Below are 13082 nucleotides of genomic sequence, written 5' to 3'. Positions count from 1 at the left end.
TGTGTGTGTGTGTGTGTGTGTGTGTGTGTGTCCCTAAGCGGGAGCCCTGTCATCCTCGGAAAGAGACCCTCTCCTGCCCTCGGCCTCTCTGCCGCCCCTCCCGAGTCCGGCCCCTTCTGGGGGAAATCTGGTGGATCCGTTTGACTTTCCGCGCTCACGAGTGTCCAGCAGCCCTGCGTGTTCTCAGCAGCGGGGCCGCGCTGTGTCCTGCGTCTTGATTCTGGGAACTGGAGGGCAGGGGAGTGGGCGGGAGGAGCCTGTCCACGCGGCCCCGCCCGCGTTTGGCGGGACGTGACGCCCCCGCGGAGCCTCTCGGGCAGTGGCCCTCACTCCGGGCCCTGATTCCTGTTTACATGCAAGTGTTTGCTCCCACTGCATTTAGCTAATATAGCTTAAAAGAATTTCCCCCCCCCCCCAGGCGCTGAGTTAACGCTAGATCGAGTTTCCCTTTGCCTTGTCAGCGCCTGCCCTGGAACCTCCAGGTCTGGCCAGTGCCTTCGACCGCGGCCGGGGTGGGTCCAGCCCTGACCCTGTCCCCCCAGCCACCCAGAGCCCCCCCAACCCAGAGGGGTGGGTGGGCTGCAAGTCGGCCTGCACGGGGGGGAGGGGGCTCAGTCGGCAGAGGACCCTGGGGCCTGGGGGGGCTCAGGCTCTAAGGGGAGGAGGTGGGGGTCCCCACGACGCCCAGGGTCAGGGCTCAGCTCTGTGGGGAGCAGGCTGGGCTCTCAGCCCGCCTCCCTGCCGCCCCTTGCCTTGCCCCGGGCGGGCGGGGTCAGTCCCCTGCACTCCTGGGGCCCCGGGTGCTCCCGAAGTCGCTGGGACCAAAGGCGCTCCTCCAGCCCCCCAGGTGTGCGGGCGCGGAGTAGGGAAGGGCCGGCCTTAGGGCCCCCACCCCCTCTCCTCCCCCCTGCCTCCCCTCTCTCCTCTCCCCTCCCCTCTCCTCCCCTCCCCTCCCCCCTCCCCCTCGGCAGCGGCCGCGGATCTTCGCAGGCTCCCGGTTCCTGGGCGCAGCCGGGGGGAAGTGTCGCCCCGGGCCAAACATATGCTTCTCTCCGCGCTAATCCACCTTCCGCGCCGCGGCGTAATTGCCCGAGTGTCCGCGATCTGCCGCTTTGTCCCTCTGGCTCCCGTCAGCCCTGGCACAGGCCGCTTCAATCACATCTTCTCCAAAAGGCGCCTTTTATCACGGCCCGGGCCCTGCCGGCACCGGCGGGGGCTGGGGGGGGGAGGGGAGAGACAGAGAGAGACAGAGACAGAGACAGAGGGAGAGAGAGAGGAAGAAGACAGAGACAGGGAGAGACAGAGACAGTGAAAGATGGAGAAAAGGAGAGGGAGAGACAGAGAGACAGAGAGAGAGAAGCAGAGACAGAGAGGGCCGGGACAGGCAGGGATGGAGGGAGAGAGTAAGGGGGAGGGAGGTGGAGAGACAGAAAGACAGCCGGGGAGGGGAGGAGAGAGATGGGGAAGGCGGGGAGGGAGGGGCAGAGCACGGGAAAAGCACCTCGGGGTCCCGGGTCAGGTGTAAGAAAGGGAAGGTCAGGGGTCACCCGTGGTGGGCACCGTCTCGGCTATTCTTACCCGGAAATCACAGACCTGAGGCCTGGGGGTGGGGGTGAGGGGTGGCGGCCGGCGGGGAGACCGGGTCAGGGCAGGGCTGCTGTGGGGACGCTGAGCCCGGCTCCCCCTGAGCCAATGGCCGTGGTCAGTATGGGGCCAGCACGCAGGGGGAAGGGCTTGGGGTGGGGGGACCCTCGCTTGGGGCCCGGGCCCATTTCAGGTTCTAGGGAACCGGGCTTGGTGCCGGCTGCCCACCCAGGAGAACCCTGACCCCGGGCCCTGCGGAGGCGGCTGCCCAAGGCTCTTGCGTTGCGTCTAGAGCTTGGACCAGGGGCCCCAGGGAGGGGGAGTCAGAGCTCTGGCGCTCCCCTGCGCCCACCAGCCCACCCTGCCTGCTGGGAGGGTCTGGGTGGAGCCAGGAGGGGCTGTTTGTTGATCATCAGGGCCGTAGGGGCCTGGGCGGGCTGGGCAGTGCGGTTCTGGGGCAGGCAGACAGGGCAGGAGGCCACGCTCCCTGGGATGAGTGGACAGACAGACGGACGGACGTGGGGGCTGCACTCAGGGGAGGGGGTCAGACCCCCGGGGGGTCCTTCTGAGCTAGAGACCCCTAGGGATCGAGGGCAGCTTGGAGGAGACCTTCCTTCCCAAGGCCCAGGGCAGCCTCCTCAACTGGGGGCCACACTCGGCCCTGAGACCGTCCTTGGCTTCCAGCCACGCCTCCGTCTTTCTGGGGCAAAATTCTCTTTAGTGCCACTTGCCCCCACCAAAAGACGAACAAACAAAACACCAAACCCAAAGGACAAGAACGAACAAGCAAGGAACTTGGGGTGGCGGGCAGGGGCGGGGTTGCAGGAGATGGAGCTGGGGTCTGGCGCGCACTGTCCAGGGCGCGCGGCTGGGGCTGGTCAGTCAGGTCAGTCACCCTCGCTCCGGCCCTGTGGACTCCGGCCCCGAGTGCAGAGAGCCGGGCAGTGGCCGTCCCCCGGGGCTGCCTGGGACCAAGGGCCGGCGAGGGCGGGCGGAGAAGGCCGTCACCTGTGTGTGTGGGGGGACGCCTGCCTCCGGCCCCCGCCCGCCCGGGACTGCCCCAGCCCAGGACGCGGCAAACAAGGGCCCCATTCACGGGGCCAGCACAGCGCCTTCTTCTCCTACTTATGCAAATACTAAATTGAATCAGCGGCTCTCGGGCAGCAACGCGGGGAGGCCCGGCAGGGCGGGACCGGGTCCAAGGAAATTGATTCCAACAGTCCGTTTGCCGGCGCTGGCGCTGTCTGTGAGTCTGGAGACACAAGTGCATCTTGTTGGAGTCGGGGAGCAAAGTTGTAGACGGCCTCCTCCCGCTTCCCGCGCGGCGCGGCTGGGGCAGGGGGCCCTGGCGGCCGTCTGGGGGGACGCTGGGCGCGTCTCGGGCTTGGTGGGGGCGCCTTCTGCGGAGAGTTTTCCAGTCCCGACGGCGGGCAGTCCCCCCGCCCCGGGATAGCTGGTGGCACGGAGCCACTGTCAGGCCTGGGGCTTGTCCCCCTCACTGGCCAGGCCCGGAGAGAGCCAGGCCCAGGGACTCAGTGTCCAGAACGAGGCCAGGCAGCGCGAAGGTCCGGGGGCTCGCAAGGGGAGCGGAGGGGTGAGGGGAGCCTGGTTCCTAGGAGGTCCTGCCTCACCATCAACGTTTTCTAATTTTCTTATTTTATTTTTATTTTTTGCATCTTCCGCCAGAAGGAGGGACTAAACACCTGAAACGCATCTCCGGGGCTGATGACGGATGCTTCTTTGTCTGGAGAAGGAGCTGGGTCCTCGGGGGTCGTGGATTCGGGCTGGGGGGACGGTGTGCCCGCGAGGGCGCGCGCGCGCCCCCGGGACAGGCGGGGGTGGGGGTGGGTGGGCCCCGCGAGGGGTCAGTGAACAAACGCGGCGATGTCCCCCTGCGCCAGGCGTCCCCCAGGCACGGCAGGCAGGACGGGGTCAGGGCGCAGCTGCGCCCCGCGGGGTCCGCCCGGCCCGAACTGGCCGCGGGCGAGGCCCCGGCGCCCCCGATAACGGACTTAGCGGCGCGCCCCCGCGCGCGGCGGCGCAGACGCCGTAATGAGCGCGCAGACGTGGCGCCTCGCCGGGAGAGGGGGGGATGCGGCGCCCCGTCCCCGCGGGGCCCCGGGGGGTCTCTCCCTAGCGGCCTCCCCAGCCCCCAGCCCCCAGCCGCCGCCTGGATCCCCCGCCACCCCTTCCCCCCGCCAGCCCGCGCCCCCAGACCCCGCGCGCGCCGACGATTTCTGGGCAGTTGCAGTTGATAAATTTCTGGTGTCAAGGTTTGGGGAGGGGGCGGGAGCTTGGGAGAGACCAGATATTAGCGTCAATCTCATAATCTCTTAATCACATCACACTTTAAGTGAGCCTGTGTGATTTCACCCACCAACGATTTATTTAAGCATCGGGAGCGCAATTACTCTGTCCGCAAATACCCGGGTTGGGGAGAAGCAGGGGGCTGGGGGGTGGGCTCTGGGGCTGTATCCAACCCCGGGGGTACGGGGGAGGCGGCAGCATCTCTCGGCTCCGCACAGCAGAATTCATCGGTCCCCGAGACGCCCCCCCCATGCCCGGAGGGCCCGTTCCGTCAGAAAAAGAGGCCCGCAGAGAAATCCCCCTCCCGAGGGAGGGGACACACGTCCACCGGCCTGTTTTCTAGGCTTTCACAGACTTCAAAGCTGACACAGATGCGGGTGGGATGGGAGGCCCAGGGCGGCTCAGCACAAAGCCCCTCGCACACACAAAAGGCCGCGTGTGGGGAGGACCGGCCGTGTCCAGCGGCCAGGTGCCTGAATTATTGACAAGCAGCGGTTTCAGGGCCTGGGACAGGCGGCCCCGGGATCAGGAGGGAATTTGGCACCTTCTCTGCGTCCTGTCCATGGCTCATCCGCCAGCCTCGGGGTCGCTAGATGGGGTGGGGGAGACCCCACTTCAGCCCTGCACCCCGTGGGGTTCTTCCTGGGGTGGGTGGACCCCTGGTCTTTTGCTGGTCGGGCTCCAGGCGGCTGAGGCTGGTGAATGAGGCCCTACTGCAGGCGGCTCCCTGCCAGCGAACCCGGGGTGCAGCCCAGCCACAGGGAAACGGGGAGACCCTGGGGGAGGGGCCTGGCGTCTCCCTGCACACCCCCCTGGGCGGGATCCCCAGGGTTCAGGGTTCTGGGCAGCGGAACCAGGAAAACTTGTGGGTCTGTTTTTCTGTTACATCCGCCTCTAAACTCCCCTGCTAGCTCCCAGCTCACTCCCACCTCCCTCTCTGGGGGCTCCTGGGGTGCCGGGGTGGAGGGGGTCTCTGCTCACCGCTCAGGGGCACCCCACCGCCACCTTCCGGGAGATGCTGGCCCGAGTACCCCGCTTGGCAGGATGGATGGGGAAGGCTACACCCCAGCAGGACCCGTGAGGTGGGTCCCTAATGACGCCCAGGAAACCCCAACCCACACCAGGTGCCCGGTGGGGCCTCCCCACTCTGGAGACAGAGCAGGTTTGCAAACGGGCGGGCGCTGGGCCCCGGGTTCCAGGTCTTTCCTGCTCCCGCTGTCCCTCCTGGGCTCCTGGCAGGGGCCAAGGCACCACCTTGTCTTGTCCGGGGCTGCTGTGCCCACCTGGAGCTGCGACCCCTGGGGTCCCCCACTTGCCCTGAGGAGAGGACGGGCACAAAGGCGGTTCCAGCGCGCGGCTGACTGTCTCCTCCACCCCAGGGTGGACGCAGACCCTTTGCTCATCCCCGAGGGCGCAGGGAAGGACAAAGGACCCATAAAAAATCCAACACAAAAATATCAGCTTGACCCCCAAAAGAGCACTGTTTAATGAGGTGGAAAATTCTTCCACACAAATTGCTTTTTCTGCTACTTTATGAGAGTTCATAAATGTTAATGAAATCCAGTTACCAAAAAAGTGGCATGTATCACGGCGGCTGAGGGGAGGGGACCCGGGGGCTGGGGCCACCGGCTAATTAAAGCCCTGCGGCCACCGCTCCACGGCCCAGGGCCGACGCCCTGGCCATCTGGGCTTCCTGGACACAAGCTGTAGCGCAAGACGCCCGACTACATGGGGAAGCCCCTCGCACTCGCCTTCTGACTCGGTTTCCAGACACGCCCTGCCTGCCATCCACTCACCTTCCTTGCCTGCCCGCCCTCCCCCTCCCTCCCTCCCTCCCTCCCTCCCTCCCTTCCTTCCTTCCTTCCTTCCTTCCTTCCTTCCTTCCTTCTTCCCCTTCCTTCCTTCCTTCCTTCCTTCCTTCCTTCCTTCCTTCCTTCCTTCCTTCTTCCCCTTCCTTCCCCCCTTCCTTCCTCCCCTTCCTTCCTTCCTTCCTTCCTTCCTTCCTCCCTCCTTCCCTCCCTCACTCCCTTCCTCCCTCCCTCTCTCCCTCCCTCCCTCCCTCCCTCCCTTCCTTCCTTCCTTCCTTCCTTCCTTCCTTCCTTCCTTCCTTCCTTCCTTCCCCCCTTCCTTCCTCCCCTTCCTTCCCCCCTTCCTTCCTCCCCTTCCTTCCTTCCTTCCTTCCTTCCTTCCTTCCTTCCTTCCTTCCTCCCTCCTTCCCTCCCTCACTCCCTTCCTCCCTCCCTCTCTCCCTCCCTCCCTCCCTCCCTCCCTCCCTCCCTTCCTTCCTTCCTTCCTTCCTTCCTTCCTTCCTTCCTTCCTCCCCTTCCTTCCTTCCTTCCTTCTTCCCTCCCTCCCTCCCTCCCTCCTTCCTTTTCCCTTCCTCCCTCCCTCCCTTCCTTCCTTCCTTCCTTCCTTCCTTCCCCCCTTCCTTCCCCCCTTCCTTCCTCCCCTTCCTTCCTTCCTTCCTTCCTTCCTTCCTTCCTTCCTTCCTTCCTCCCTCCTTCCCTCCCTCACTCCCTTCCTCCCTCCCTCTCTCCCTCCCTCCCTCCCTCCCTCCCTCCCTCCCTCCCTTCCTTCCTTCCTTCCTTCCTTCCTTCCTTCCTTCCTCCCTCCTTCCCTCCCTCACTCCCTTCCTCCCTCCCTCTCTCCCTCCCTCCCTCCCTCCCTCCCTCCCTCCCTTCCTTCCTTCCTTCCTTCCTTCCTTCCTTCCTTCCTTCCTTCCTTCCCCCCTTCCTTCCTCCCCTTCCTTCCCCCCTTCCTTCCTCCCCTTCCTTCCTTCCTTCCTTCCTTCCTTCCTTCCTTCCTTCCTCCCTCCTTCCCTCCCTCACTCCCTTCCTCCCTCCCTCTCTCCCTCCCTCCCTCCCTCCCTCCCTCCCTCCCTTCCTTCCTTCCTTCCTTCCTTCCTTCCTTCCTTCCTTCCTCCCTCCTTCCCTCCCTCACTCCCTTCCTCCCTCCCTCTCTCCCTCCCTCCCTCCCTCCCTCCCTCCCTCCCTTCCTTCCTTCCTTCCTTCCTTCCTTCCTTCCTTCCCCCTTCCTTCCTCCCCTTCCTTCCCCCCTTCCTTCCTCCCCTTCCTTCCTTCCTTCCTTCCTTCCTTCCTTCCTTCCTTCCTTCCTTCCTTCCTTCCTTCCCCCCTTCCTTCCTCCCCTTCCTTCCCCCCTTCCTTCCTCCCCTTCCTTCCTCCCTCCCTCCCTTCCTCCCTTCCTCCCTTCCTCCCTTCCTCCCCCTCCCCTCCCCTCTCCTCCCCCTCCCTCCCCTTCCCTCCCCTGCCTTCCCTCAAGCACCACACCTGAGGTGGCCCTCCTGTCCCTCTGTGCTTGTCATGCGGCCTCTCCCCATGGGCACTCGGTAGCTGTCCACGCTGACTGCTAAGCGGCCCCTGGATGAGCACTGACAGGAGGCCTGGAGCTGAGCAGACAAGCGCTGGGGGCTCCTCAGACAGGCCAAATCCAACCGCAGGGCTGGGCGGTCGAGCCTCCTGGCGCTGGGACCCAGTGGCTGACCCAGTGAGCGCCCTGCCCCGACCCCAGCTAGGGGCTGGCTGGGACTTGGGAGACAGGAAGAGCCCGTGGCCGCGCCTTCTCCTCAGCCCCTCGCTGCTCTGAGCTGCCTCAGGGAAGTCTGGGACGGGCACCCCAGGGCCCCCGCGGCCATGGTCCCCCCAGCCTCACTGATAGCAAAGGCTTGGAGCACGGAACAGGGTCTTCTGAGGCCGCAAGGGGACGTGGGGGCCACGGCTCATGGTGACACGGGCAGCGCCTTGGAGCTGATGCCAAACATGTAGTTTTTTGGGGGGGTTGGGGTTCAACCTGGTGTGCTCAGGGCTCACTCCCACCTCTGTGCTTGGGGCTGACTCTTGGCTCTGTGCTCAGGGTCACTCCTAGCTCTGCTTAGGGCTCACTCCTGGCTCTGTGCTCAGGGCTGAGTCCTGGCTCTGTGCTCAGGGCTGACTCCTGGTTCTGTGCTCAGGATCACTCCCAGCTCTATGCTCAGGATTTACTCTTGACTCTGTGCTTAGGCCTGACTCCCGGCTCTGTGCTCAGGGCTCACTCCTGGCTCTGTGCTCAGGGATCGCTCCTGGCTCTGTGCTCAGGGATGACTCCTGGCTCTGTGCTCAGGGCTCACTCCTGGCTCTGTGCTCAGGCCTGACTCCTGGCTCTGTGCTCAGGGATGACTCCTGGCTCTGTGCTCAGGGATGACTCCTGGCTCTGTGCTCAGGGCTCACTCCTGGCTCTGTGCTCAGGGCTGAGTCCTTGGCTCTGTGCTCAGGCCTGACTCCCGGCTCTGTGCTCAGGGCTCACTCCTGGCTCTGTGCTCAGGGATGACTCCTGGCTCTGTGCTCAGGGCTCACTCCTGGCTCTGTGCTCAGGGATGACTCCTGGCTCTGTGCTCAGGCCTGACTCCCGGCTCTGTGCTCAGGGCTCACTCCTGGCTCTATGCTCAGGACTTACTTTTTTTTTTTCAACGTAGGAGTCACTTGTCACTGTCACTGTCCTCCCGTTCATCGATTTGCTCGAGCGGGCCCAGTAACGTCTCCATTGTGACACTTGTTACTGTGTTTGGCATCTCGAATACGTCACGGGGAGCTTGCCAGGCTCTGCCGTGCGGGTGAGATACTCTCGGCAGCTTGCCGGGCTCTCTGAGAGGGGTGGAGGAATTGAACCCGGGTTGGCCGCGTGCAAGGCAAACGCCCAGCCCGCTGTGCTATGGCTCCACTGCAATTTATTCAGCCATTGACTGAGCTGATTGAATTGGGCCTGAGTTCCACATTACTTTTTAAAAATTATTATTTAAAGTTTTTTTTTTAAATTGAATATCCGTGAGTGAGACCATTACAAAGCTGTTCATAGTTCAGTTTCAGTCATACAACGATCCAGCACCCGTCCTCCCCCAGTGTACATTTCCCCCCACCAAAGTCCCCCCATCCCCCACCCCCTCCCCCACCCCAGCCGCCCTCTGTGGGAGTCACTTTCCTTCCTGCGCTCTCTCTCCTTTTCCTTTTGTGCATTATGATTTGCAGTCCAGGTCCTAAGGGGTCAGTCGCGGTGTTTGTCCAGGGCATTCGGTATCTTTTATCGGGATGGTAAGGCTGGAGTCGCTTTTCAAGTGGGTGGCCGCTCTGGAGTCTGGATGTGACTGCCGAGGCTTCCGGCAGTTCAGGGAGGTGGGGGGAGGTAGCCTGTCCCGGCCCTGAGGGAGCCTGGAGGTTTCAGTCGCAAAGCATGTACACCTGAATTGGCAGCGGATTATGTCTTGGTGAGGTCCGTCCTGGGCCGGCGGAGTCAGGCCAGGCATATGGCAGCGATTTTGGATTATGGAAGCGAGTGGCTGCCGGGAGCTCGGCTTGGGCGGGCACCAGCCAACCCGCCCCCCTCTGATTTATCCCGGTCTGTTCAGCCGTGAGCGGGTCTGAGCTTAACTGTGGCTTTTGATCTCTTTCGAGATTTATTTCGGGGTCTCTGAGGCAAGGCGCTGGACTTGGTTCTTGGGGGTGACTGCTGGTGCTTCCAGGAGTATTGGGAAGTGGGGGGAGGTAGCCCGCCCCAACTCTGAGAAAGCCTGGAGATTTCAGCAGGATCTACTCTTGACTCTGTGCTCAGGGCTCGCTCCTGGCTCTCTGCTCAGGGATCACTCCCGGCTCTGTGCTCAGACCTGACTCCCGGCCCTGTGCTCAGGGCTGAGTCCTGGCTCTGTGCTTGGGGCTAACTCCTGGCTCTGTGCTCAGACCTGACTCCTGGCTCTGTGCTCAGGGTCACTCCCGGCTCTATGCTCAGGGCTGATTCCCGGCTCTGTGCTCAGGGCTGAGTCCTGGCTCTGTGCTCAGGGCTGACTCCTGGCTCTGTGCTCAGGGCTCACTCCTGGCTCTATGCTCAGGGACCACTCCCGGCTCTGTGCTCTGGGCTCGCTCCTGGCTCTCTGCTCAGGGATCACTCCCGGCTCTGTGCTCAGACCTGACTCCCGGCTCTGTGCTCAGGGCTGAGTCCTGGCTCTGTGCTTGGGGCTAACTCCTGGCTCTGTGCTCAGGATTTACTCTTGACTCTGTGCTCAGGGACCACTCCCGGCTCTGTGCTCGGGGATCGCTCCTGGCTCTGTGCTCAGGACTCACTCCCGGCTCTGTGCTCAGGGCTCACTCCTGGCTCTGTGCTCAGGGCTCACTCCTGGCTCTGTGCTCAGGGCTCACTCCTGGTTCTGTGCTCAGGGATGACTCCTGGCTCTGTGCTCAGGGATGACTCCTGGCTCTGTGCTTAGGGCTGAGTCCTGGCTCTGTGCTCAGGCCTGACTCCCGGCTCTGTGCTCAGGGCTCACTCCTGGCTCTGTGCTCAGGATTTACTCTTGACTCTGTGCTCAGGGACCACTCCCGGCTCTGTGCTCGGGGATCGCTCCTGGCTCTGTGCTCAGGACTCACTCCCGGCTCTGTGCTCAGGGCTCACTCCTGGCTCTGTGCTCAGGGCTCACTCCTGGCTCTGTGCTCAGGGCTCACTCCTGGTTCTGTGCTCAGGGATGACTCCTGGCTCTGTGCTCAGGGATGACTCCTGGCTCTGTGCTTAGGGCTGAGTCCTGGCTCTGTGCTCAGGCCTGACTCCCGGCTCTGTGCTCAGGGCTCACTCCAGGCTCTGTGCTCAGGACTCATTCCTGGCTCTGTGCTCAAGGCTCACTCCTGGCTCTGTGCTTGGGGCTAACTCCTGGCTCTGTGCTCAGGATCACTCCCAGCTCTATGCTCAGGATTTACTCTTGACTCTGTGCTCAGGGCTCACTCCTGGCTCTGTGCTCAGGACTGACTCCCAGCTCTGTGCTCATGACTCACTCCCGGCTCTGTGCTCAGGGATTACTTCTTGTGGTGCTCGGGTACCACATGGGGTTCCAGGGATCAAACCTGGGTCAGCTGCGTACAAGGTTAGCTCCTCACCCACTGTACTATCCCTCTGGCCCCTTAGGTCGACGAATATTCGATTTAAACATTTATAGAGCATGTTCTCTTTTTTCCTTTCTTTTTTGTAAAAGGAGGAAGTTTATTTAGGGAGAAACGGGGGAATGGAGGAAAGGCGAGTTGCTCTAAGGGACAATGGGGACAGTTTCCATTTAAGGAACGTGAAAGTGTGAGGGCTGGAGAGATTCTACCGTGTTTAAGGCGTTTGCCTTGCCTGGATCCGGGTTCAAGCCCCAGCACCTCCTCAGATCCCCTAAGCACCTTCAGGCGTGACGCCTGAGCACAGAGCCTGGAGTGGCCCCCTGGGCCCACTGGGTGAGGTGCCGGCTGGATCCCGGCTCCACACGGGCCCCTGACTGCCTGCATGTGGCCCAGAGACCAAGAGCCAAAAGGAGCAACAAAAACACAGAAGGAGAATGTATTTGGATGACTCTGTTTTGTTTTGTTTGTTTATTTATTTGTTGGCCTTTTGGGTCCCACCCAGCAATGCCCAGGGCTTCCTCCTGGCTCTGTACTCAGGAATCACCCCTGGCGGGGCTCGGGGGACCCTATCGGATGCTGGGAATCGAACCCGGGTCGGCCATGTGCAAGGCGAACGCCCTCCCTGCTGTGCAGGGACGTGCAGACTCCAGGAGGGAACCAGGCCCCACACTTGGCAGGCCCCCCAGGGGCTCGAGGCCAGTGTGTCGGGTCCCTTCCTGGTGGCCTCAGGTGCAGGGGGGCATGGGGCAAACCCTGAGTCAGGCTGTGGTTGGCAGAGCTCCCCCCGGGCCCTGTTCCCCTTGGCCACAGTGGTCACTGGGTGTCGTTCAGGTGACTGGGGCCAGGGCTGGACCCGCAGCCTGACAGTGTCCCACAGGGCTCTGGACGAGGGGACACTCCCGGCTCTGTGCTCCGGCTTGCTCCCTCTGGGGCGTGGATGGCATGTCGGGTAGGACCTGGGTGGGGTTGGACCCAGGTGGGCCGCGAGCCTGGCCCAATCCCTCCCCACTGCGTGACCCCCCAGCCTGCTACGTAGAGTTCCTACTCGGGTTCAGGGACACGCTCTGTGCACAGGGCAGCTCCCAGCCGAGTGCTTGGGGCTGGCTCCTAGCAGTGCTTGGGACCGTGGGGCGCTGGAACCCAGCCAAGCCTGCACGTGGCCCTGGCCAGTTGAATGACACCCCCCGCCCCCCTGCAGTTCCAGGGGTCACTCCCTCCTCTGCGCCCGGATGGAACTGCGTGCACGCCACTGCCTCTGCTTTGCTCCCTCTTGGCCTGAAGTGGCTTTTTCTTTTTTCTTTTTTTTTTCATTTTGGGTGCATTCGCGGCCATACGACATCTTATTATCTCATTCTTGCTTTGGACAAACTGGCAGGCTACCCAATGTAACCTGCCCACATGGCAGAGTCTGGCAAACTCCCCGTGGCGTCCCCAATATGCCAAATACCAGTAACAATGACGGGTCTGCTTCTCCTAAGCCTGAAAGAGCCTTGAATATGGCACTTTCTAAAAAAATCAGGGCTAGGGACTGGAGTGATAGCACAGCGGGTAGGGCGTTTGTCTTGCACACGGCCGACCCGGGCTCGATTCCCAGCATCCCCTATGGTCCCCTGAGCACTGTCAGGGATAATTCCTGAGTGCAGAGCCAGGAGTAAACCCTGAGCATCGCTGGGTGTGACCCCCCCCCCCCAAAAAAAATAATAATCAGGGCTAGGATGAAGGAGACGTTACTGGGGCCTGCTCGAGGCGATTGATGAACAACAGGATGATCGTGATCGTGATCCTTTTTGGGTTACATCTGGCGATGCTCAGGGGTTCCTCCTGGCTCTGTACTCAGGAATCCCTCCTGGCAGTGCTCAGGGGACCCTGTGGGATGCCGGGAATCGAACCAGGGTCGGCTGCGTACAGGACAAGTGCCCTCCCTCTGTGCTATCGCTCCAGACCCCTGAAGTGGCTTTTCCACATTGGCGGTGGCGCCTGTCCAGAGCAGCCGTGTTGGACCGTCCGATATCACAGTGTGATTAGCGATCGCCGGGGTGGTCACACGGGGGCTCCGATTTGCCTCTCGCTGTGGCCACCTGAAGAGGAAACTGCTCTGGGCCGGCCCGGGGGCTCCCAGCGTCCCGGGCGCAGAGGGACGTCAGCCTCCGGCCTTGCCTGCTTGCAGCCCTGACAGGGCGATGGGTCCGGCCCTCCTGTCCCTCAGCCCCAGGGAGCCACCGTCCACGGCTCAGGACGGCAGCATGGCCCTCAGCCGGGCCCTGGTGGAGGGAAGGGCAGGGC

Source organism: Sorex fumeus, unplaced genomic scaffold, assembly GCF_029834395.1.
Source record: "Sorex fumeus unplaced genomic scaffold, SorFum_2.1 ptg000218l, whole genome shotgun sequence".
In the NCBI taxonomy this organism is placed as follows: Eukaryota; Metazoa; Chordata; class Mammalia; order Eulipotyphla; family Soricidae; genus Sorex; species Sorex fumeus.
This window is presented reverse-complemented; position numbering follows the sequence as displayed.